The sequence below is a fragment of the Schistocerca cancellata genome, chromosome 3 (genome assembly GCF_023864275.1).
Source record: "Schistocerca cancellata isolate TAMUIC-IGC-003103 chromosome 3, iqSchCanc2.1, whole genome shotgun sequence".
NCBI lineage: Eukaryota > Metazoa > Arthropoda > Insecta > Orthoptera > Acrididae > Schistocerca > Schistocerca cancellata.
The window spans coordinates 441236352-441260646 of NC_064628.1; the positions used below are offsets into that span (position 1 = coordinate 441236352).

At 44.3% G+C, this 24295-nt stretch overlaps 1 protein-coding gene and 1 non-coding gene across 2 annotated transcripts in view; both read right to left on the reverse strand.

The window, feature by feature from the left end:
* The window catches only part of LOC126176357 (LIM domain only protein 3-like), a 1143263-nt gene that overhangs the window by 496529 nt on the left and 622439 nt on the right, over positions 1-24295 (reverse strand). The gene's annotated exons all lie outside the window — the stretch shown is intronic.
* Positions 1271-1345, reverse strand: Trnas-cga (transfer RNA serine (anticodon CGA)). Its single transcript has one exon. It is a non-coding gene; the product is annotated as a tRNA-Ser (tRNA).

A 24295-nucleotide genomic window follows, 5' to 3' on the forward strand; every position in this document is an offset into this window, starting at 1 on the left:
CAACGCGAGGAAGACTATTCTTGCCTATAACCAATGTGACAGATGGGGAATGTAACAAAATTTACAAAAACTGGGAAAGGACAGGGAACTTCTGACCTTTTGCGTTAAAGACACCCATTTTACCGTCATGAGGTTTTCGCTGAGCTGAAGCAGAGTTATCTTAATTGAACAGGGCGTGTGCGCCAGGGTGTAGGTGACATGGCGCTTTCTGATGGGATAAAACAAGTTTTTAAAGACCAAATGGGATCGACACCCCCACGCTAGCTGAGTGGCACCGCAGTCTTTCACAAACGTGAAAGAGGATATGATCCTGAGGGGATGGCAAGGGGGGGGGGGCATGACATTCACTGTCCAGCACTTGGACCGATGTCGATCATCTTGAAACAAAAGCAGGCCACAACCTGGCTTCTGCGAAAGGAGGTGCGCTTGACCTAGTGACTTTCACAGACTCACATAACGTGACATGTGCCTTTCAGGAAAGTTTGCGATGGCCAACCACTGAATTGGAATACATTCACTGCTAACAGATGCAATACATCCGCTTGCGAATGACAATTGCTACAACAGCAAACAGGAACGCTGTTCAAAGGTAAGAGGGAACATTCCTATAGAAATATGATATGAATTTTCACGGAAACAAATGAGTTTTGTTGGCATGAATTAACCTTATCCAGACATTCCATAATAGCTCTATACTCAGCTCTGACGTCTAATTTTGCACCGAACCAGTCGACGCTCACTAATACGAAACACTGAGTGAGAAAAACAAGAAAGAGTCTAAGCAGATTCACCCCAACACATGAGAACGCAGTACAGCTTCTTTCAGTTTTCCGTACTGAACTAAGCATCCCGTTTGATTACGCAGGTTACCGATTCCCGACTACAGACATACACCAAGATAACAATATCCGCATACGACGCTCAACTCTTGCACAATACGGGGCTGCCTGCCGACTCCTGTATTTCGCTAGCCCGAAACCGCTCCACGAAATTATTTAACATATAGGCCTTTCAGTCAAGCAGAACAGGTAACAGAACGCATATAATTTCATTGGACATTTCCTGATCCTTCTTATCATGCTTTTGCAACTCGCTGTCTTCCGGCTCCAGCGCAACCACTAATTTTTGGCGCTACTGTATACAGTGACGATGCTGCCACTGCTACTACAGTAGGCCGTGGGAACGGTCGAGACCAGAGCCGGACACAGTTACGTCAGGAAGTACGTGCTGATACAACAAGAGTTGAAACTTCCTGGCAGGTTAAAACTGTGTGCCCGACCGAGACTCGAACTCGGGACCTTTGCCTTTCGAGGGCAAGTGCTCTACCATCTGAGCTACCGAAGCACGACTCACGCCCGGTACTCACAGCTTTACTTCTGCCTAGGTCTGTGGCTAAGCCATGTCTCCGCAGTATCCTTTCTTTCAGGAGTGCTAGTTCTGCAAGGTTCGCAGGAGAGCTTCTGTAAAGTTTGGAAGGTAGGAGACGAGATACTGGCAGAAGTAAAGCTGTGAGTACCGGGCGTGAGTCGTGCTTCGATAGCTCAGATGGTAGAACACTTGCCCGCGAAGGGCAAAGGTCCCGAGTTCGAGTCTCGGTCGGGCACACAGTTTTAATCTGCCAGGAAGTTTCATATCAGCGCACACTCCGCTGTAGAGTGAAAATCTCATTCTGGAAACAACAAGAGTTGCCGTAGCGACACCGGGCATTTACCACACCGCCTGGGACTGGCATTGTAATAACAGCGATAGAGCAGAAAGATTGATTTACTGCGGTTGATGGTCACATTGCTTCATACCCGAGCCTACTGTCATGTTAGGGATACATCACGGGAATTGATGCCTTGGGAAAACCAGTACGCACCAAATCAGTACAAATACCTCTCGTTTTAGGTAGTTGCTTCTGGTGGGCAGCTGATCGAGACCAGGATGGTGCAGTCACCCAACCACCTTCGACTATTCGGGCATATTGTCACTGTCCGCCTCTGTCTGCTAGGGTAGACGCTACTGCTGTCTTTGGGTCCACGGCGAGATTCCATGCATCTGATGCGTGCTCTCCTGGGCTGCAAAGCTGTATCCAGTTTGTGCGCGCGCAGCTACACGCACATAACGTCTGTGTTCCTGCTGGATCACTGACACCACCGTAGGCTGCCGAGGTCCGCAGACCGCTTCCCCATCTCAGCGCCTTCACACTCTCTGTCTGCAGCACTCATCCGGGAAGGATTGCTATAGCAGAGCAATGCTATCGATCTGCGTCGCCACGATTGCTATATTTGGTTCACTAATTTACTATTAAAATGTATGCTAATTAAGGCTGTTTTCTTGACATTACATCAGCCTCCAACCACTCGCCACCCTAGTGACACCCCGCCCAGGGTGGTGAACTATTATCTCCTAAAGCTTCCAATTTAGTTTCAGCACCCACCATAGTGGCCATCCAAAGCAGAACATTACGAACGCTTTCTGAAATAGACGTTAGAAATAGCGCTAGTCATAGGGAAACTGCTCTTCTCCTCAGCCCGTCATGTAGGCTGCGGTTACAAACCATTTAGGAGGATGGTGGGAGACCCATCAGCTCCTGGCTAATGAATTTATTCGCCCATAGCTGGATACCTACTCAGGTGGATACCAAACAGGCATAGCACACACGGGCGCTTCGGAAACGCTCGTTAAGAGCATTGTCTGCAAAAGGCAAGGTTTAGAGTTTGTCAGCTTCAGTTTATAGATGATTAATATTTTTACGTACAGCTTCCAACTCACGTCGATATGTCTTCTATTTTCTGATTTTTATATTGCAATGTGGTTATTCATGATTATCTTTTCTGGGTGGAGTTCTGTCACATAAAAAGATATCGCTGTCTTCCTTTTCTATGAAAAATTGGCTATCTATAAGCCCGATAATGCAAATTTGGTCACTAGCTAGTGGCACATACGTGCAAACTTTTCTGATATTTTAAATTTTTGACTTGTGCTGAAGCATAAAAAGTTACACAGTGTTCCACATGGTTATCACCGAAGGCTGCGGTTGCAATCGTGGGCTTTATAAAAAAAAAAATTTTTTAAACTCTGCTGTGAGTACAGACGAAGCCCAAACTCTGACAGGAAAGGGGGCGTGTCCGTTTCAGAGGAGACATTCTCGTTTGCGGAAGTCACAGACACAATAAATCAATATTTTCAAATGATAATTTGAGTACCACACCTCCAAAAAGCGAGTCCCACAAAAATGGGGCACTCCGTGAGATATATTAATTTTGTGGTCAGTGTATGGTCTAGGTCAATGCGTGGTCATGCAAAGAAATTACAAACGTTCGGACCGCTCACACAAAGTGCCTTTGTGTTGTTCTTGACGGTGATAAATAACAATTTAACTAAAATTTATATTTGCATCACGTGTTCGCAAACTTCTATCCTTTTTAGAATTCCGTATGTGAATCGATAAAAACGGAACGCTTACAGGATCACTGTGTTGTCCGTCTATCTGTCTGTCCGACAAAAAACTTTTTCTCGGGAACCGGTAGACGAATCAAGTTGAAATTTAAGTCGCAGATTAACGTCTACGATTCCTTGGTGATAAAATAAACGTTAGCTTCTAACTCAATGCAATCAAAAGATACTGCCAGTTACGTCACATATTTTGAAGCTCACACACTCATCCTGTAGGGTACTTGTCGTTTACCTAGAATTATTAAATTTTGCAAGAAGCAGGATTTCACACTACAATCAAATAAAAAAATCCAAAAATTGTTAGTTTGTAGTTATATCAGACGAAATTTTTTTGTCGTTATGTTCGCTCATCCGTCTGTTGAGCCTCCTTTTTCTGAGGAATGAGTAGATGTATCAAGTTGAGAAATTTATATAATTTACTAACGCCTACAGTTCCTTGGTGGTGCAATAAATGTAAGTTTTTTATTCAATGTAACCAAAAGACACGGACACTTGAGTGACATAGTTTGATACTCGCAAACTCACCCATTAAAAGCTATAGGGCGTTTCCCCTTGACGTACATGTACGAAATATGGCAAGAAGAAAAGTTTCGCAGCAGAAATAAAAGAAAAAAAATGTTAATTTGTAATTATATCGCATAGAAAAATTTTCTCTTAGCATTTATTAGCCGGCTTCGAACTTGAAATTAAAACATTCTCGAAAGTCTTGGAGGTCCTGGGACCGATATCTTGCCAGTATCCATGTCGATGAGAGGTAAGAATCGTCGGAATCCTCGGTTCCCTGACTCGATGAACTGTCTGTATACTCAATTAAGTTTGAACGGAACCGTCAGTACGCGAGCCCTACTCGCACCTGACTCGCACCTGATCAATGTTAATTTAGTTTTAGAAACGCTTTTCAGACCGCAGTAAAGACGCCACTGGTGTAAACAAAGTATAAAAGCAGATTATATCTACAAAGCAATCTGTAATATTATCACGGTAGTATCCAGAATGAAGCAAAGTCTTCTCAGAATCGTCCTCGATGACGAGTTATCGTAACTGTAAAACGAACGAAAAAGAACACTTTCTTCTAGAGTATTCCATTTTGGACGCGTGCTAATGAGAATGAGTTGCAAGAACTACATAGTTCTATTTTGAACCATGTTATTTATTTCGTTATTCGCACTTGATAAGTATCCCCCATATATTCGCAATATTCAAGATTGTGCAAAAGTATTTTATAAACTACGTCTTTAAACTGAGAAGACATAACAAGCCAGAATCTCTTCACGAAACGGCATCCTGACAATTGACTTTCGTACTATAAGATTCATTTGCAACACATCTTTTATCGCTTTGAAGAAACACGTCAAGATATTCGAATAATGCGTTTGAAATGTAAGACAAAAGTGTTTCTATGGAATGCAAGAGTTGGCCAAGATTTTCTGAGACTTTTTAATATCAAATGACTAAGACTACTCGAATACGATAGAACTACTTAACAATGTACGAGTATCTCAATTGTTCCCGAGATCCACGCGTGTGCAATAATGCCGACTGCGCATGTGTAACAGAGTAAACCAACATGGCATACATTTGTTTCTCAATTAAGCTGGAAAAGTGCACTGTAGTATATTTCCTTGCAAAGGAGGCGGTGCAGTGTGGTGTGCAAAAGGTATTACGTACGAATGACGTCTGAGGAGTCGGAACATGTCGGTAAATGAATCGAAAGATCACGTCCAATTCCTGCTACTATTTGCCCTAAGTGAGTGAAGCTTCTTCAATACTAAATGTATGTTAACAGTCAAACGAGTTGTGATATCCCAGAAGAGATTAAATCAACCTCGACAGTTCTGAAACAGTCACACGCGACAAACTAATCATTCGTTCAGAAGGTGTGTGATCAGTAACTACTTTTTAACGTTTGGTGAGAGCTAGATCTACCTTGGGCCAAAGATTATATTTAGTTGCAGCCATTTGTCACATGGGAAAATGGGTGTATACTACTTTACCATAGACACTGCAGTTCATGTCACCGAAAAGGCTCGTATAAAATCTTCGCCACACAAGGAAAAAATAGAAAATTAGGTAAACTCTACAGTCTCTGCTCAAATTTGAAAGGTATTTTACATATTTATTTTAATTGTAAGCAGTAAAATTACGATAATGATACATATAATTCCGCATCACAGAAGACTGTCGGAAAAATTGACTTCCCAGTAATCACTGAAACAATACAGTTATTCTCAGACTAATACATCCCGTCGAGTCCGGGTTTCGATCGGCACCTGGTCCTGCTATTAGGTTCCCGATGTCATATGGAGCTGTAGCCTATTGAAAAAACCATCCAGGGTAATGTAACATACGCTAGTGGGATATTACCAATACCAAAGTTGCTATCGCACAACTACATGTGGCTGCATCAAAATAATAGAAGGAAAAAAAAGATTGAGGTAAAACGTCTTTAAAGATCAGATAGGGGAAGACATTCACCCGTATTCTTTCTGGTATGATCCTCTCTTGCTTCTCCTTTAAGCAGTTTAGGGAAATTACGAAAAATCTTAACGAAAATGGTGGCGCGGTTACTCGAATCACCCTCTTTTTAAATAGGAGTCCGGTGTTTTAACGGCGGCATCACACCACTTGGTGATAAAGTTTGGCGACGAAACTTTCAAATTCCAACAATATTCAGCGTCCAATGAATGTCCCCCACCGACTTCCAGATTTTACGAGCTCAAAGCAACTCCCAAAGTTTGTTAAGTATTTAAATATATTAGTCAATTAGCACTGTTTCCGAAGACTAGTTTGCGCATTTCTTGTCCAATGGAGTTTTCAGTGGTTATTGCCTACTCTACTGCTAGCTGCAACACCAAACTAGCAACAAAATTCGAGAAACTGACAGCCAACAAATCGTGCTGTCATGCCAAATCATCCGAATACTTGGTGCAGAGGGAGCATTTCCGAGTGATATACTACTCGGATTTGGATAAAATCTGTCCACGCTCCTGAGGCTGCTGTAAAAGAACTTGTCTCCATTCCAATGCTAGTGCAAGTCTCATCGACTCTGGTGGTCTGCCGTACCGCGGCCGGAATTTCGGATCCAATAAACAATGTTATTACAAATCAACAATCTTATGCAGATAGGATGGCTCAAATGGCGTAGTTTTTCTTTGATAAGTTACAACAGACAATAGTCACAAGCAAGTTCTCTAGCATACTTGTTGCTGTTAGCAGTACCTTTGAGGAAGGAGCAGTCGGGATCAAGCCGGTGGCCAGGGATCGCCTGAGTGCAGTGAGCACAGTCTGCTTCGCAAGATTGCCGGAAGCAGTTAGGGTGGGGATGCCAATACTCTCCGTACTGGTGCTCTCTCCCTAGTGTGTTCTGCCGGTGAATATTGCGCTCCTGTGTGAGAGAACAGTACTCACACAGCCAAGACTGATGTGCAGCTTAATTAAGCCAAGAGAGCTATTACTGGGACAAGGGTTGCTTGTCCTAGCTAATACTGCACCACAAGATCTAAACCGGCTGAGGTAAACTTGCTCGAGATGATCACATCTCATAAGAACAGTCCTCTTACAATGTCCCAGAATATTCACTCGTCTGAAATAACGTCAACCACCTTGGGACGATTCGGAAATTATCGGTTTTTTTTTTGACGTGACCACAAGATGGCGACAGCGCCGGAATGATCACCCACACAGCATCACGCACCTGATGCAGGATCCAGCGAAGAAAATAAAGGCATTACAACTTCCACACCGACCATCGTCGACAATGAATCTCATTAGGACTTGTAGGAGCAGACATGGTTGCTCCTTGAACAAGTAGGGTTTCCGTTTATTAGTCGACTGCGAGAAGTTCATGGTGATCTGAGGGCTCCACACGAAGAGCCTCTGAGCTTTCACGACTGGTTATCACATCTGGACATTTCAGTTTGAGTGTAGGTACTTTTGTGTACGTGTAAAACCATACCGTAAATAAATAAATAATAGTCAATATGGAATGAAAGCTGCTGTGCCCAAAATACTTGTGATTGTAAAGGTTAATTCATGCAAAAAATAAAAACAGCAATTATTGGAGATAATGCTATGTATCAAGAAGAAATAAGGTCGTTATCGACTATCGACTTAGAGCGGGTATGTTTATCGCCAGGAGAGTGTTTGCTTTTGAAATTACATTTTGCTTACGCTCAATATGTGAGGTGGGTATTTTTCATTGTGGCGAAGGCCACTTGGAGTGAAGACAGACGATTTCAGGAGACAATTTTTTAGCTTCTGAAGGTATACACAGAGTAGAGATCCATACACACATACACACACACACCACGAGCGCTTAAATATTTCGGGCGCATTATGTTGTGAATATTAGTACATTTACTAATGTTTCAAAGTAAAATGGTGGACGTACGCTCGTGTAGTGAGAGGTGGCAACAAATTATGCTCCGAGGAACAATTGTCGAACATTACCATTTTGGTAGCACAGGCGTTGCGGTATGGAAAGACATTGTGTTGCATCGGCGTACTGATCTCCAAATCTTTGAGCACGGTACAGTCACCCGTCGACGTTATTGTGACTCCTTTCCCTCGTGAGCCTTCAGTACCACATTCGACGATGTGTTCAAATGGTTCAAATGGCTCTGAGCACTATAGGACTTAACATCTGAGGTCATCACTCTCCTAGAACTTAGAACTACTTAAACCTAACTGACCTAAGGACATCACACACATCCATGCCCGAGGCAGGATTCGAACCTGCGACCGTAGCAGTCGCGCGGTTCCGGACTCGAGCGCCTAGAACCGCACGGCCACCACGGCCGGCGACGATGTGTTACAGCATGGAATAGCTCATGTGGAGGACCTCTTGATGAGAGGATATTCTGAGAATTGACATTTTTATGGCTCAAAGGCGGAAAGAAGCGAAATGCTGCTTTTAGCCATGCCCAGGAAATGCACCATTGCAGACAACACGTGTTTCCACAGATAACATCTGGAGTCAGAGCCTGCAATTTGGGATTACTTCTGTGGGGCTGGTCCCGGCGGAGGTTCGAGTCCTCCCTTCGGGCATGGGTGTGTGTGTTTGTCCTTAGGATGATTTAGGTTAAATAGTGTGCAAGCTTAGGGACTGATGACCTTAGCAGTTGAGTCCATGATGGCCTTAGCAGTTGAGTCCCATAAGATTTCACACACATTTGAACATTTTTGGGGTTACTTTTTAAGTGTGGAACGCCACTGAAAGTCATGTCAAATATTCAAATGTGTGTGAAATCTTATGGGACTTAACTGCTAAAGTCATCAGTCCGTAAGCTTACACACTACTTAACCTAAATTATCCTAAGGACAAACACACACACCCATGTCCGAGGGAGGACTCAAGCCTCCGCCGAGACCAGCCGCACAGTCCATGACTGCAGCGCCTTAGACCGCTCGGCTAATCCCTCGCGGCAAAGTCATGTCCACAAAAACAAAATGTTTACGCAATATAAGAACTGCCAGGATCGGCTGATGCAAATTAGCTCTAAGTTAGAGGGAGAAACTCGACTGTGCTACCGATATCCCACTTCAATGGCCACACAATGAGATATGAAGAGAGTGAGATACGTTTTTTCTGCACTAAATGGTAGGAAGTGCATGCCCGAAGAAAATCTCAGGGACGGGCACAAGCATCTTTAAAGGAATATTTTTACTGGTCGGCGCTCGGAATATCTTTAACCCAGCAATAGAAGAAGAAAAGTAAATGACGCAAAGTAATAAGACACGAGTGTCGTTTTAGTAAGCAGTCGGTACAAATTCAATTGATATTCGTCTTTCGACACTTTGACTTCATCTCTGGGAGCCTTCAGCGTCCGACTCCTCCTCTGCTAGCCTGCAACGCCGCCAGGGTCCGTCCCTGAGCAGATGAGCTGAGGGACTGACATAGATTTCTGGCTGACTCGAACTTGGCGCCAGCGAGGTTATTGGTGTGCAGCTAATGACTGATTATGCTGCCGCTTCAGTTTACAGTTGCAGATTGATTTGGTGACGTCGGAATATGAAAGAAGGATCATCCATAGGGACAATAAAGTCATTTTTGTACAGTTTCAACAACCTCAAGTTTCTCTCTGAAGACTTGCTTTCAGATTCGAATGACCAATTTGCTTCCAGCTCTGGCCAATTGTGGAAAACATTCCTTTCTCTAGTACTGTTTGTCTTTTATTCTAACATCACCATAATCCCAGTATAACTTTGCGACCGCAATTGTTTCATTTTATACGTGATTAATTTGAATCTTACCCCAGAGCCTTCACTCAGATGTGCCAAAACGTTACTTTAGGAGTACTGTTAGCTGTCAGATGATTATGTGTCACTTTAACATCATTATTAAATTCGTAATTCATTATTTTTGAGGTGTCCAATTAATTTATCTCAGAGAACAGAGGCAATTAGAATATATAGACTAGGCAACCAGATATCCCCTTGGAGCCATACACTATAAAAGAACCGTTGTGAGACTACAGCCACAAAACGATAGCGAATCCGTGATGAGCGCATGGAGGTGTGTGGATTTAAAGTAACTTGGCCCAGTTATTACCTGTCATGCTAACCAGTGCTATTAGTAATTAAATTAGCTGAATATTATGGCTTCAGCTGAAGGTCGACACTAGGCAAACTTAACTTCCTCTCTACAGCTGGTTACCTTAGACGGAAGTTTTCTATGATGTTTGTTGGTGAAGTTTGACTACTTATTCAAGTGCGCTAAAAGTACTGTAACGTTAATGATTCTTAAGATGACACGCTTTACTGAAGATGATAGTCTCTTATCTGACAATTTTCGACTCGCTGATTAGCTGTCATTTCCTACCTATTTTTATTCGGAAAATTTTGCTCGATTCGACGTCACTCGTCTTCTTCTGACCATATTATCAGTTTTTTCTGCGTCCTGCACAACAGGAGGCGTATTTTTGACACTCTAATCTTTTGTATGGGGAGGAGGGGGATTATTATTCCTTAAGTTATGAATGGCTACATCATCTCCTGTCTGGACAGTGTAGTAACTCAAGCCATTACAGGTTCTGCAGAACGTTTACGGCGTAAGTTTCTGCACCAGTGGTGTTCTGTATTGGTGCAAGATGTCCTCGCGAGGGCGCAACAGCGACCGGATAGTCGCAGCAGGTAAGGACGTAGCCTAACATACAATGGGACGGCCTGACCAAGACATAGTGAGGGTAGCACTTTTACCACCTATGTATTTTTATTTTCATTCGCTTTTTCTCTGCAGAGAAAGTATGCATTCGTCTGGACTACGGAGAGAGCGAGGCAGCGCAGATTTAGCGCGCGTATAGGGGCTGCGTGCAACTGGAAGCAAGAATCTCAAGCGATAATAGCTGTAACTCTCTGGAAAACAGGCACAGTTTTGTGATTGCATCCCTGCGTCTTATCAGCTTACGAATAGAATCACAGACGACTTTCAACGACCGCTGTAATATTTTGATAAATTGATCGTCCCTTCCGGACTTTGATGGAACTTTAACGACAATTGTAAATCACTGAGTTCCACGATAACCGCCAAACAGGAAGAATGCCCACTAGGAGCAATTCTGGGTGGAGGTGTGAATGCACTCACGTCACTGGGGCTGCTGTGAGTGTACCCCTTGTTCGGTGGCGACGGCTGCTTGCAAGGCGACTCTGGTGGCTGGCTGGAGCCTGACCGTCTTGGACACGGGCCCTCCCCCTCCCTCGCCGCGTCTTATCTCACCCCTCCAACCGCCGCCGCCACCGTGCTTGCCATCTTCTTATTAATGAGCCAGGATTATGGAGAGTGGATATCCTTGTAGTCTTAATGCGCCGGACGAAGGGAAAACTTTGGCCAAAGTCCGTGCGCTTTATCCACCCCCTCCCCCTCCTCCCTCCTCTGCCGCCGGCCTCGACCCTCCAAACAGCTAAATGTTATTTGGAACGAGGTGGCGGCCGCCGGGGTGGGGGCGAGGTCTGCTGAGCGGGGGAGGCAGAACGGAACCGTGCGGACTACAGCCGACCCGAACAAGTAAGTTCTCTTGCAGCCGTCCGCCGTAATCCTCGCTAATTATACGATCGGGAATACAAACACGAGAGGCGGAATCTTGGCGGCAAGTAACCCGCGGAGCACGGCGCGCCGCGCGAGAGGGCAACTACTAAACAGCTTGCCGGCAACTCGGCTGCTGCTGACGAGGGCACAATGGGGCGAACCGGCTGCGCAGGCGCTCGGGCGCTGCTTGCTGCGGCGTTCAGTCACAGACACGCGGCCCGCACAAAGGCACCGCGCGTATTGTCCGATCAGGCGAAGAGGAACGGCGCTGTTTCGGCGTTAACGCCTTCAACAAAAAGGAGCTACCGTTTCGTCACTGTAAGATTTATCCTTAAAATAAAAAACAGACAGGAGACTATACTAGAGATCAGAAACGAAGCGACTACGAGTCTAATGTTGAGGGATGCGTACCTTAGTTATCAAGGCGGCGCTATGCCGGCTATTACCCTTCCCACTATAGTTCCACGAGTACTCCGCGAGTATGACGAGTCTGAGATAGCTTCCTACTCGTCGGCTCGTTTTCTCGTAATGAAGTGTGGGGTGGTGTGAGGCAAGTCGTGGCTTACTATGGACGTTGAGTGCACGTTCTTGCTGCTGTAATGTAGAACTGACTAGGCGAAATGACCGATTGTCGTCACCAATCCGTGTTTTATGAGGCTGTGGAGGCCGTAACATGAACATTAAATGATGCAGTGTATACAACTGGAAATGTTTAATAAAAGAAAACATGGTCTGTTGCAGGCTGCAATGGAGACGGCCTTTATCTGAATTATGCGGTTAGCTGATTTGGACGTATTAAAAGTCGTAATTGTCAAATGATTTTTCACTAGACATACATCGCAGACGTTATATACCATCCTTACACTATGAATCGAGTCACATTAACGTGACTACTTTAAACATCGTATAAGCAACTTTGCTTTAAATACAACAGGGACGTTATTCCCCGATGTTCCACGTCCTGTCCAACTACCCCTTCCTCTAGTGACGCATATTCCTTTCCTCACTGATTCTACGAGCCTGATTCTAATTTATCAGCTCCATTTTCAACAATCATCAGTAGCACCACAGACGCTTGGATTCTCTTGTTTCCTGGTTTTCCCACTATGCGTGGGACTTCCACAAAGTGCTGTGCTTCAGGCGTAAATTTTCGGAAACTTCTTTGTCTAAATAATTTCTTTGTTGGTATAGTATCCTTTCAGCGAATAATACTCTCTTTGCCTGTGGTAGCTTGCATCTTATATCATGTTTCCTTCATCTGTCACGACTTATTTTGCTTCCGTGCTAGCAGAATTATTTCACTTCGTTTACTTTGTGGTTCCAGTTTAAGTTTATCACTAATATCATTTTTTCTACTCATTACTCACTTTTTTCTTCGGTTCGGTCCATATTACGGGTTCGTCATGCTCTTCATTCTGTTTGACAGGTTTAGAGTTCTTCTTCACTGCCGGGCGGGGTGGCCGAGCGGTTCTAGGCGCTACGGTCTGGAACCGCGCGACCGCTACGGTCGCAGGTTCGAATCCTGCCTCGGGCATGGATGTTTGTGATGTCCTTAGATTGGTTAGGTTTAAGTAGTTATAAGTTCTAGGGGACTTATGACCTCAGCAGTTGAGTCCCATAGTGCTCAGAGCCATTTATTTTTTCATCTTCACTTTCGTTTTCATCAGTACTTTTTTTTCATTGAATCCTGAGTTTTGTTTCCATTCCTTAAAAGTTTCATTTATTCCACATTGTATCTACATGTTGAGCAGTAAGACCATGTCCTTGATTAGGCCCTTTTTTATATGAGCGCTTCCATCTTGCTACCCTGTACTTAATGCATCCTCTTCGTTTTTGTACACGTTGTACATTACCCGTATTTTTCTATACTTTATATCTATTTTTTTCATAATTCAAACATCTCGCAACACTTTGCGTTGTCGAACGTTCTTTATTGGACGATAAATCGTATCAACGTGTCTCGATTTGTCTTATGCCTTGCCTCCATTATGAAGAACAACGGAAGAGCCTCTCTGGTGACTTCACCATCCATATTACTTGTTACTGTTGTGATCTTCAGTCCGAAGACTGGTTTAATGCAGCTCTCCATGCTGCTCTGTCCTGTGCAAGCCTCTTCATTTCCGAATAACTATTGAAATCTACATCTTTCTGAATCAGCTTACTGTATTCATCTCTTCGTCCCCCTCTACGATTTTCAACCCCCCCCCCCCACCCTCCCAACACTTCACTCAAATACTAAATTGATGATCCCTTGATGTCTCAGAAAGTGTAATATCAACCGATCGCTTCTTCTAATCAGGTTACGCCACAAATTTATTTTCTCCCCTATTCTATTCAGGACCTCATCATTATTTACGTGATCCACCCGTCTAATCTTTAGCCTCCTTCTGTAGCACCACATTTCAAAAGCTTCTATTCTCTTCTTGGCTAATCGGTTTATCGTCCATGTTTCACTTCCATGCATTGTTACACTCCATACCAACACCTTCAGAAAAGACTTCCTTATACTGAGGCCTAATTTATTGTTAACAAATCTTTCCTCTTCAGAAAAGCTTTTCTTACCACTGCCAGTCTACATTTTATATCCTCCGCACTTCGGCAGTCATCATTTATTTAGCTGCCCATGGAGCAAAACTTATCTACTACTTTCAGTGTCTCGTTTCCTAATCTAATTTCCATACCGCCACCTGATTTAATCCGACTACACTCCTTCATACTTGTTTTGCTTTTGTTGATGTTCGTCTCATATTTCCTTATCAAGACATTGTCCATTCCTCTCAAAACTGTCTCTGACAGAATTACAGTGTCATCAGCAAACCTCAATTATTTTTTCTTCCTTTTATCCAACTTTTCCTTTGTTTTCCCTTACTGCTTGCTCAATGAATAATGGCATTAAAGACCGCAACCATGTCTCACTACCTTCTCAACCACTGCTTCCGTTTGATGTTCCTCAACTTTTATGACTGTCGTCTGATTGCTGTACGAGTTTTAAATAGCCTTTGGTTCCCTGTATTTTACTCCTGCTACCTTCAGAATTTCGTAGACGGTATTCCAGTCAACATTGTCAACAACTTTTTCTAAGTCTAAAATGTTATAAAAGTAGGTTTGCCTTTCCGTAAACTGTCTGCTGAGTTAAGTCGTAGGGTCAGTATTGCCTTGCGGGTTCCTACATTTCTCCAGAATACAAACTAATCATCCCAGAGGTCGGCTTTTACGGTTTTTTTTTTCATTGTTCTGTAAAGAACTAGTTAAGATGCAACAAGTAGAAGATAACACATGGGCAGTATTGCGATGAGCAAGTAGAACAAACGAAAGTTCTGTTCTAACTTTACACGAAGACGCGGCTAATTGAGAAGTGCCACTGTCATGTATCGGTAAAGGCGGAAAGAAGACATGCAGCCCACGTGGTGGCGTGAGGGGGTGGCAGTGGCAGCGAGGGTCCGGCTCGGCGGGGTGGTGAGAGGGGGGGGGGGAGGCGCGGCGGGGAATCCTAATGACTGGCGCTGCGGCAGGTGCGGGCCGGACTAATTGCTTTCATTACCGGCGGGCTAACGAGCCGGACCCCCGCACACATCACGCGCGATCGATTATCGCACGTGCGGCTGCCCTGGCACCTGTCAGCCGCCTCCGCCGCCCTCGCCGCCCCCGCCACTGGCGAAAGCACCGCGGGCTGCGGCCGCGCAATGGCAGTGGGGTGTGGAGACCAGGCGGGCACACCGCAGGGAGTCAGCAGCCTTTCCGGACTCCTACCTTCTCTTCACCCTCTTCACCTTTAGGACGTCTGTATTAATCATTTTGGTAGTTATCGTATTACTTGTTCATTGTGAACTGGCACCGTGAAGCTAACCACATAACTGAAGAGGAACTGTGTATTCTTGAGCCTTCGAATGCGCAAAGGATTTTCATACATCTGCATTGTATCCCATAGGAGCTCAAACCTCTAGGTCAAAATGCTACTTACAGGTGAAAACCGTGTATTCAACGGATCCGTATGTGCCCCCTTAAAAATCTGTGCGCCTCCATGTCCTACTCGACGTCTTGTCGAATATCTCAAGCTCCCTCAACATTGTGTCCAGTTACTCATTAGTGTTGTACCGACGGTAAGGCACAGGGAGAAAAACCATATCTGCGATCAAGCCCTGAAGACAACGTGACTGTCGAAAGACCGCCATGTCGTCCTCAGTCATTCATCATCAGATGCCATATGGAGTGGCATGGAGTCAGCACACCGCTCTCCCGGCCGTTGTCGACGTTTAGACCTTGGAGTCGCTACCTCTCAATCAGGTAACTCCTCAACTGGCATCACGATCTGAGTGCACCCCTATCAGGTCGTCCCACCAAAAGCCTGACAGTAGCGGGGATCCAACGCGGGTCTTCCACAAGAGAGTCTCTCGCGTTGGCCACTTGGCTACAGAAACGGATGTGAGACATAGGGTGGTCAATTATTTCACATAATGAGATGTCTGGCAGAGTAAGTGTTGTAGCTACAAGTCGTCGCTAATATGTACACTGAGGTGACAAAAGTCATGGAACAGCGATATGCACATGTACAGATGGCGGCAGTATCGAGTACAGAAGTTATAAAAGGGCAGTTTATCGGCTGAGCTGTTATTTCTGCTCATGTGATTCATATGAAAACGTTTCTGACGTGATTATGGCTGCATTGCAGACTTTGAACGCGGAATGGTAGTTGGAGCTAGCCGCATGGAACATTCCGGTTTGGAAAATGTTAGGAAATTCAGGATTCCGAGATGCAAAATACCAAGAATGTGCCGAGAATGACAAATTTCCGGTATTACCTCTCACGACGGGGAAGGCAGTGGCCGAAGGCCTTCACTTAACGAGCGGCAACAGCGGCATTTGCGTATAGTTGTCAGTGTTAATAGACAAGCAATACTGGGTGAAATTATCGCAGAAATCTTTGTGGTGCGTACAACGAACGTATCCGTTAGGACAGAGTGGCAAAATTTGGTGTTGAGCTGTGGCAGCAGTTGACCCACGCGAGAGCTTTGCTAACAGCACGACACTGCTTGCAGCCCTCTCCTAGGCTGGTTATGATATCGGTTGGACCCTATACGACTGGAAAACAGTGGCCTTGTCAGGTGAGTCCCTATTTCAGTTGGTAAGAGCTGACGGTAGGTTTAGAGTGTGACACAGACCCCACGAAGCTATGGGCCATAGTTATCAATAAGACACTGTCTATGTTGGTCGTGGCTCCGTAATGAAGTGAGCCGTGTTTACATGGAATGGACAAGGTCCTCTGGTCGAACTGAACCGATCATTTACTGGAAATGATTATTTTCGGCTACTTGGAGATCATTTGCAGCGATTCATGGACTTCATGTTCCCAAATGGCGATGGAGTTTTTACGGATGATAATGCGCCATGTCACCAGACCACAAATGTTCGCGATTGGTTTGAAGAACATTCTGGACAGTTAGAGTGAATGATTTGTCCACCCAGATTCCCCGAAATGAATTCCATCGAACATTTACGGGACGTAATCGACAGATCACAAAATCCTGCACCTGAAAGATTTTCCGCAATTGTGGGTTGCTATATATGCTGCATGGCGCGCAAATTATTCTCGGGACTGAGACCTGGCTTAACCCTGAGAAAGGAAGTTCTGAAATATTTAGTGAGGGTTGGAACGTGTATCGGAAAGACAGATTAGACACCGTAGGAGGTGGTGTCTTCACTGCAGTTGACAAAAATATTGTGTCTACTGAGGTCGAAGTAGAGTGTGATTGTGAAGTTATCTGGACACGTTTAACAGGGCTAGGTAAATTAAAGTTAATTGTGGGGTGTTATTACCGGCCACCAGGTTCCACCATGACAGTCCTAGAATCATTCAAAGGGAGTCTACATTCTGTATCGCAGAAGTACCCGGATCATGCTATATTAGTCGGAGGCGACTGCAACCTACCTAGTATAGACTGGGATGTCTATGGATTCATTACAGGTGGTACAGACAAGCTGTCGTGTGAATTACTTTTGAACACATTATCCGAAAACTGTCTTGAGCAGCTAAATCGACAGCCAACGCGTAATGGAAATATTTTAGATCTGGTAGTCACGAACAGACCAGACCTCATCGACGGTGTCAGTGTTGAGACAGGGATTAGTGATCATGATGTTGCCATTACGACTGTGGTTACGAAAGTTATAATGTCGGTCGAGAAGGTTAGGAGAGTATTCTTACAAGACAGAGCAGATAAGCAGTTGTTAGCATCCCACTTAATAATTGAATCGACTTCTTTTACTTCCGGTACGATGGACGTGGAAGAATTATCTGCAAATTTTAAACACATTGTAAATCACGCATTGGACAAGTATGTGCCGAAAAAGTGACTTACGGACGGGAAAGACCCACCGTGGTTTAACAGCAAAATTCGGAGAATGCTCAGGAAGCAAAGGCAGTTACATTCGCGGTACAAGAAAGATCGGGAGAATGAGGACAGGAAAAAGTTAGTAGAGATTCGTGCTACTGTAGAAAGAGCGGTGCTCGAAGCATTCAACCACTACCACCGTCATACCTTAGCAAAAGATCTTGCTGAAAACCCAAGAAAATTCTGGTCTTACGTAAAATCGGTAAGCGGGTCGAAGGCTTCCATCCAGTCACTCACTGATCAGTCTGGCCTGGCAACGGAAGACAGCAAAACGAAAGCTGACATTTTAAATTCAGCATTTCAGAAATCTTTCACGCAGGAGCATTGTACAAACATACCGCCGTTTGAGTCTCGTACAGATTCCCGTATGGAGGACATAGTGATAGACATCCCTGGGGTTGTGAAGCAGCTGAATGGGTTGAAAATAGATAAATCGCCAGGTGCTGATGGGATTCCAATTCGGTATTACAGAGAGTACTCTACTGCATTGGCTCCTTACTTAGCTTGCATTTATCGCGAATCTCCAAAGGTCCCGACCGACTGGAAGAAAGCGCATGTTGACGCCTGTATATAAGAAGGGTAGAAGGAAGGATCCTCAAAATTACAGACCAATATCCTTAACATCGGTTTGTTGCAGGATTCTCGAACATTTTCTCAGTTCGAATATAATGAATTTCCTTGAGACAGAGAAGTTGCTGTCCATGCATCTGCACGGCTTTAGAAGGCATCGCTCCTGCGAAACGCAACTCGCCCCTTTTTCACATGATATCTTGCGAACCATGGATGAAGGGTATGAGACGGATGCCATATTCCTTGACTTCCGGAAAGCGTTTGACTCGGTGCCCCACAGCAGACTCCTAACTAAGGTACGAGCATATGGGATTGGTTCCCAAGTATGTGAGTGGCTGGAAGACTTCTTATGTAATAGAACCCAGTACGTTGTCCTCGATGGTGAGTGTTCATCGGAGGTGAGGGTATCATCTGGAGTGCCCCAGGGAAGTGTGGTAGGTCCGCTGTTGTTTTCTATCTACATAAATGATCTTTTGGATAGGGTGGATAACAATGTGCGGCTGTTTGCTGATGATGCTGTGGTGTACGGGAAGGTGTCGTCGTTGAGTGACTGTAGGAGGATACAAGATGTCTTGGACAGGATTTGTGATTGGTGTAAAGAATGGCAGCTAACTCTAAATACAGATAAATGTAAATTAATGCAAATGAATAGGAAAAAGAATCGTGTAATGTTTGAATACTCCATTAGCAGTGTAGCGCTTGACACAGCCACGTCGATTAAATATTTGGGCGTAGCATTGCAGAGCGATATGAAGTGGGACAAGTATGTAATGGCAGTTGTGGCGAAGGCGGATAGTCGTCTTTGGTTTATTGGTAGAATTTTGGGAAGATGTGGTTCTCTGTAAAGGAGACCGCTTATAAAACACTAATACGATCTATTCTTGAGTACTGCTCGAGTGTTTGGGTTCCCTATCAGGTCGGATTAAGGGAGGACATAGAAGCAATTCAGAGGAGGGCTGCTAGATTTGTTACTAGTAGGTTTGATGATCACGCGAGTGTTACGGAAATACTTCAGGAACTCGGGTGGGAGTCTCTAGAGGAAAGGAGGCTTTCTTTTCATGAATCGCTACTGAGGAAATTTAGAGAACCAGCATTTGTGGCTGACTGCAGTATAATTTTACTTCCGCCAACTTACTTTTCGCGGAAAGACCACAAAGATAAGATAAGAGAGATTAGGGCTCGTACAGAGGCATATAGACAGTCATTTTTCCCTCGATCTGTTTGGGAGTGGAACAGGGAGAGAAGATGCTACTTGTGGTACGAGGTACCCTCCGCCACGCACCGTATGATGGATTGCGGAGTATGTATCTAGATGTAGATGTAGACATGGCTCAGTATTTCTGCCGGGAATTTCCTACGACTTGTTGAGCTCATGTCACGTCGAGATGCTGCTCTATGTCGGGCAAAAGTAGGTGTCACATTACTTTTGTCACCTCAGTGTACGTTGGCAGCAAATTCCGAGGCGCCACTGATGTCCGTTAAACAGGGGCGTTACACCCAACTAAATGTCAGGCATGCATGCCTACAAGCATATCTACTGATGACTGCAATTCTATTTTACAAAACACAAAAAAAGATACACAACTTCAACAGATCGTTGTACAATATCGCTGTCCTGTTACAGTCCGGCTCTTTGGCTAAGTCATGTTGGTGTACAGTATAATACCCTAGCCGGTGTAGGCACTGTCAATTAGTGGCGGATCCTCTACGGACAGGTGAGCTGCCATGGTTGGTGTTGCAGCGGCAACTGCGAGTGAAATTGGATGTGGCTCTCGCTGAAAATCTCACTCGACTTCTGGAGTCCAATCTCGAGGACATTATGCTGGTAAAGCCGCAGAGCGAGACCTACGTCCTGGTGCGAAGGGATACCAAGTTCCCCTTTTTGTTCCATGTGATGCGTGACGTGGAAAACAGTTCCTCTCTGCTAGCGTTCTTTGCAATAGGTTGCGTCGCTTGGGCATGTAGGCTGTCCCGTTGAGCCTCCGATGCTGGAGGAAAGTCTAAGTATTAGGGGCACCGGCTCGCGGTCACAACAGCAAGGTCCGTTATTTATGGCAGCCATTTCAAATGGGCTGGAGATGTTGCTGATGCACACCTAAGTCAGTGATATCTAAATTGTTCATTAAGGAATTCAAGCACCACAACAGCAAAATATATTGTAGTCCCGTTCTGCAGTCATACATGTTCTGAAGTATTACCCACGTTTGCAACGTGTTTAAATAAAAAATTCCTTTCACATGCCTTTAAAAAAATGTAGTCTGAACAGATCTCCTGAGGAGATATCGATACATGTCATAACACGAAGCGAGTGCGTTTCCAATTCCTGCACATAATGATGATTTTCGTTAGACCAAAAAACGCATTCTTCCTGTGAACTATGATACTCTTATATCTCACACATATAAACAAATGACACTCTTGAGTCAGATAAGACATTCGGAAATTTTGCCAGCAAAATACGGTAGGCCTTGCTGATCCACGTCGTTCTCTGACACTTATGATGCTGATCTAAATTCTTTCACTTTGGAATGTGTTTCAATGTGATTACTGGTTGACCACCACGGCACTTTAAGAGCATCAGCTCTTTTTCAAATAGACTTCTTTAGAGACTGCAGAACTATTTGAACGATGGTGGTACAGGTTGTCTTTGGTCCACTAAGTAGTCAGTCTTTGACATTCCTTGCAACAAATGCACGTTTCTTCCAATCAGGCAGGGATGATTTACATGGTGGCGCCTTGCCAAAGCGATGTAGAAACGCGCTTATTTTGGTATTGTTGTGGACGTTCGTGACACTCACACACACACACACACACACACACACACAAACACACACACTGCAGTGACGCTGGTTCCGCCCACATCAGCCTTGGTTTCACAAATAGAACGAAGTGTCACTGAAATTAAACAATACAGTACTGACAACAATATTCTTCGCCAGTTTCAAAGCAGTAACACCAGTAAAACAACTATTTCTTCCTCAAAATGTTTAAAGTCAAATGGAAAATGAGAGCTTCTTGTTGTTTCTTTCCAATATCGTATGCTGAATCCAGTGCATATGGCCATCTCCTCTGAAGAAACATCTGCAGTTTTCATCTCCATAGACCGAAAAATCTTATTGCTGGGTTTGGGACATTCAACGATGAAATCAACACTCGATCCGTTTATTACTTCCGAATTATTGGTACTCATCTTCACAATCAATCAGTCACTACTGCTGTCAACAATTTCTACTTCGCCGTTCATCATCAACCCCGCCAGTTCCATTCGAGCATGTCCTACACATGGCTCCGGTGTCACAATAATTATGTTTTCCTCCACCTTGTTGACACCGAATCCTACACTTCTATCTTCCAAACAAATACATTAGCTTTGCGTAAGAAATATCGCGTGCTGGTACAGCATGTGCCATCTTAACATGAATTCCATTACCTATCCAAAATCTACGGGAGTCATTAACCTTAGTTTACGAGAATAATCATACGACTTTCAAGTTATAATGACAAAGCATCGTTCCGCAAGTTGTGCAACATTTAGTAATTATAGCCTGTGGGCTATGAGGTTACTTTTGACAGCAAATGCCCTTTCTGCCTTGGATCTATAGATTTGTATTCATAAAATCAGGGTGTTTCCAGCTGACAGTCAGGGATATTTGCAAAAAAGGAATTGCTAGACCACGATCTTTCCCCGTCTCTTCAGCAAATTCTAGAAGATTGCATTCAGACTATCAAGGAAATTCCTTGATTGTAAAGGACATAATAATAACAAATCTTTAACACATTACGTAGTGATAGGACAATACATTCAACGCCTTTATATTCTAAGAGTTGCATTAAAAATTGGCGAATTGGGGATTGGTCAAGTCACCGAAAGCGCTAACAGGCTTTCGTCACACCTGTTGCTGTACAGAAAATGGGGAATGTCCAATAACCCTGGTACGCACACAGCCTCAGAAAAGTATCTACACTGTGGAAAAAACTAAGTATGCATCCAAAACCTGTGAAGGCGACCGTGTGAACGATCAAACAAGGAACGTAATAACGTAATTAACAAGGACACGTAGAACGTTGGCGTTCATGAAGAAGCCACAGACAAAGATTACAACAATTCGTACTTCAAATCTCTCATCAGTCCCATTCCCAAAGCACCCTGACTAGCAGCTGCAGTGACCTTATGAATTAGTCATTTTCAAGTTTTGCAGTCCAGGCCCTTTCCAAGCACTGTTTCCCAACAGCATATTCAGTTACTGTTTTCCAGTTTGGAAAGTTATGCGAGAAGAATCCTTTTATTTTCCAGAAACCACTGGCCAAAAAGTTTCCGATACATTAAATCGACATCTCCTTTTAGGTGTAGGATCACCAACATCCACTCATTGCTTTCATCGATGCTTCGCTTCTAGCATGAAGTGGATGAGGAATATATTGTTTCATAAGCAAATGAATGTATTCTATTCCAGTTCATCGATTTGTATGAGATACTTTCAACACTTCAACGGCTCACATAAATAGAACTCTTTCTGCAGGTAGACACCTTACCTGTTATGCGACGCACAATAATAAAAAAATAAAATTTCACGTTTTCTGAGCGTCAATGAAAGGAAATTTCGCCTTGTTCTACAAGGTCCTTTGCAGAGGTAGTTGTCCCTAATAAACTTCTGCGAAAAACAAGGGTAAGCTGTAGGGAAAAACGGGTAATATACAATGTATACCGGAACCAAGAGGCAACAATAAGACTGGCAGAATAATAACGATGTGTTCGGACAAAAATTGGTGTAATACAGGGATAAAGTCTTTCACCCCTACTGGTTAATCTATACATCGAAGCAGGAATGATGCAAATAAAAGAAATGTTCAAGAGTGGTATTAACATTGACGGTGAACTGATGTATATGATAAGATTCGCTGAAGACATTGCTATCATCAGTGAAAGTGATCAGTAGCTTGGATTGAGAGTGAATTGAATAAAGATGCAAATAATGAGATGTAGTAGAAATGAGAACAACAAGAAATTTAGCATGAGAAATGGGGATCACGAAGCAGACGAATTAAGGAATTCTGCTTCCTAGATAGCAAAATAATCCCTGACAGACGGAGCAAGGAGGACTACACTCCTGGAAATTGAAATAAGAACACCGTGAATTCATTGTCCCAGGAAGGGGAAACTTTATTGACACATTCCTGGGGTCAGATACATCACATGATCACACTGACAGAACCACAGGCACATAGACACAGGCAACAGAGCATGCACAATGTCGGCACTAGTACAGTGTATATCCACTTTTCGCAGCAATGCAGGCTGCTATTCTCCCATGGAGACGATCGTAGAGATGCTGGATGTAGTCCTGTGGAACGGCTTGCCATGCCATTTCCACCTGGCGCCTCAGTTGGACCAGCGTTCGTGCTGGACGTGCAGACCGCGTGAGATGACGCTTCATCCAGTCCCAAACATGCTCAATGGGGGACAGATCCGGAGATCTTGCTGGCCAGGGTAGTTGCCTTACACCTTCTAGAGCACGTTGGGTGGCACGGGATACATGCGGACGTGCATTGTCCTGTTGGAACAGCAAGTTCCCTTGCCGGTCTAGGAATGGTAGAACGATGGGTTCGATGACGGTTTGGATGTACCGTGCACTATTCAGTGTCCCCTCGACGATCACCAGTGGTGTACGGCCAGTGTAGGAGATCGCTCCCCACACCATGATGCCGGGTGTTGGCCCTGTGTGCCTCGGTCGTATGCAGTCCTGATTGTGGCGCTCACCTGCACGGCGCCAAACACGCATACGACCATCATTGGCACCAAGGCAGAAGCGACTCTCATCGCTGAAGACGACACGTCTCCATTCGTCCCTCCATTCACGCCTGTCGCGACACC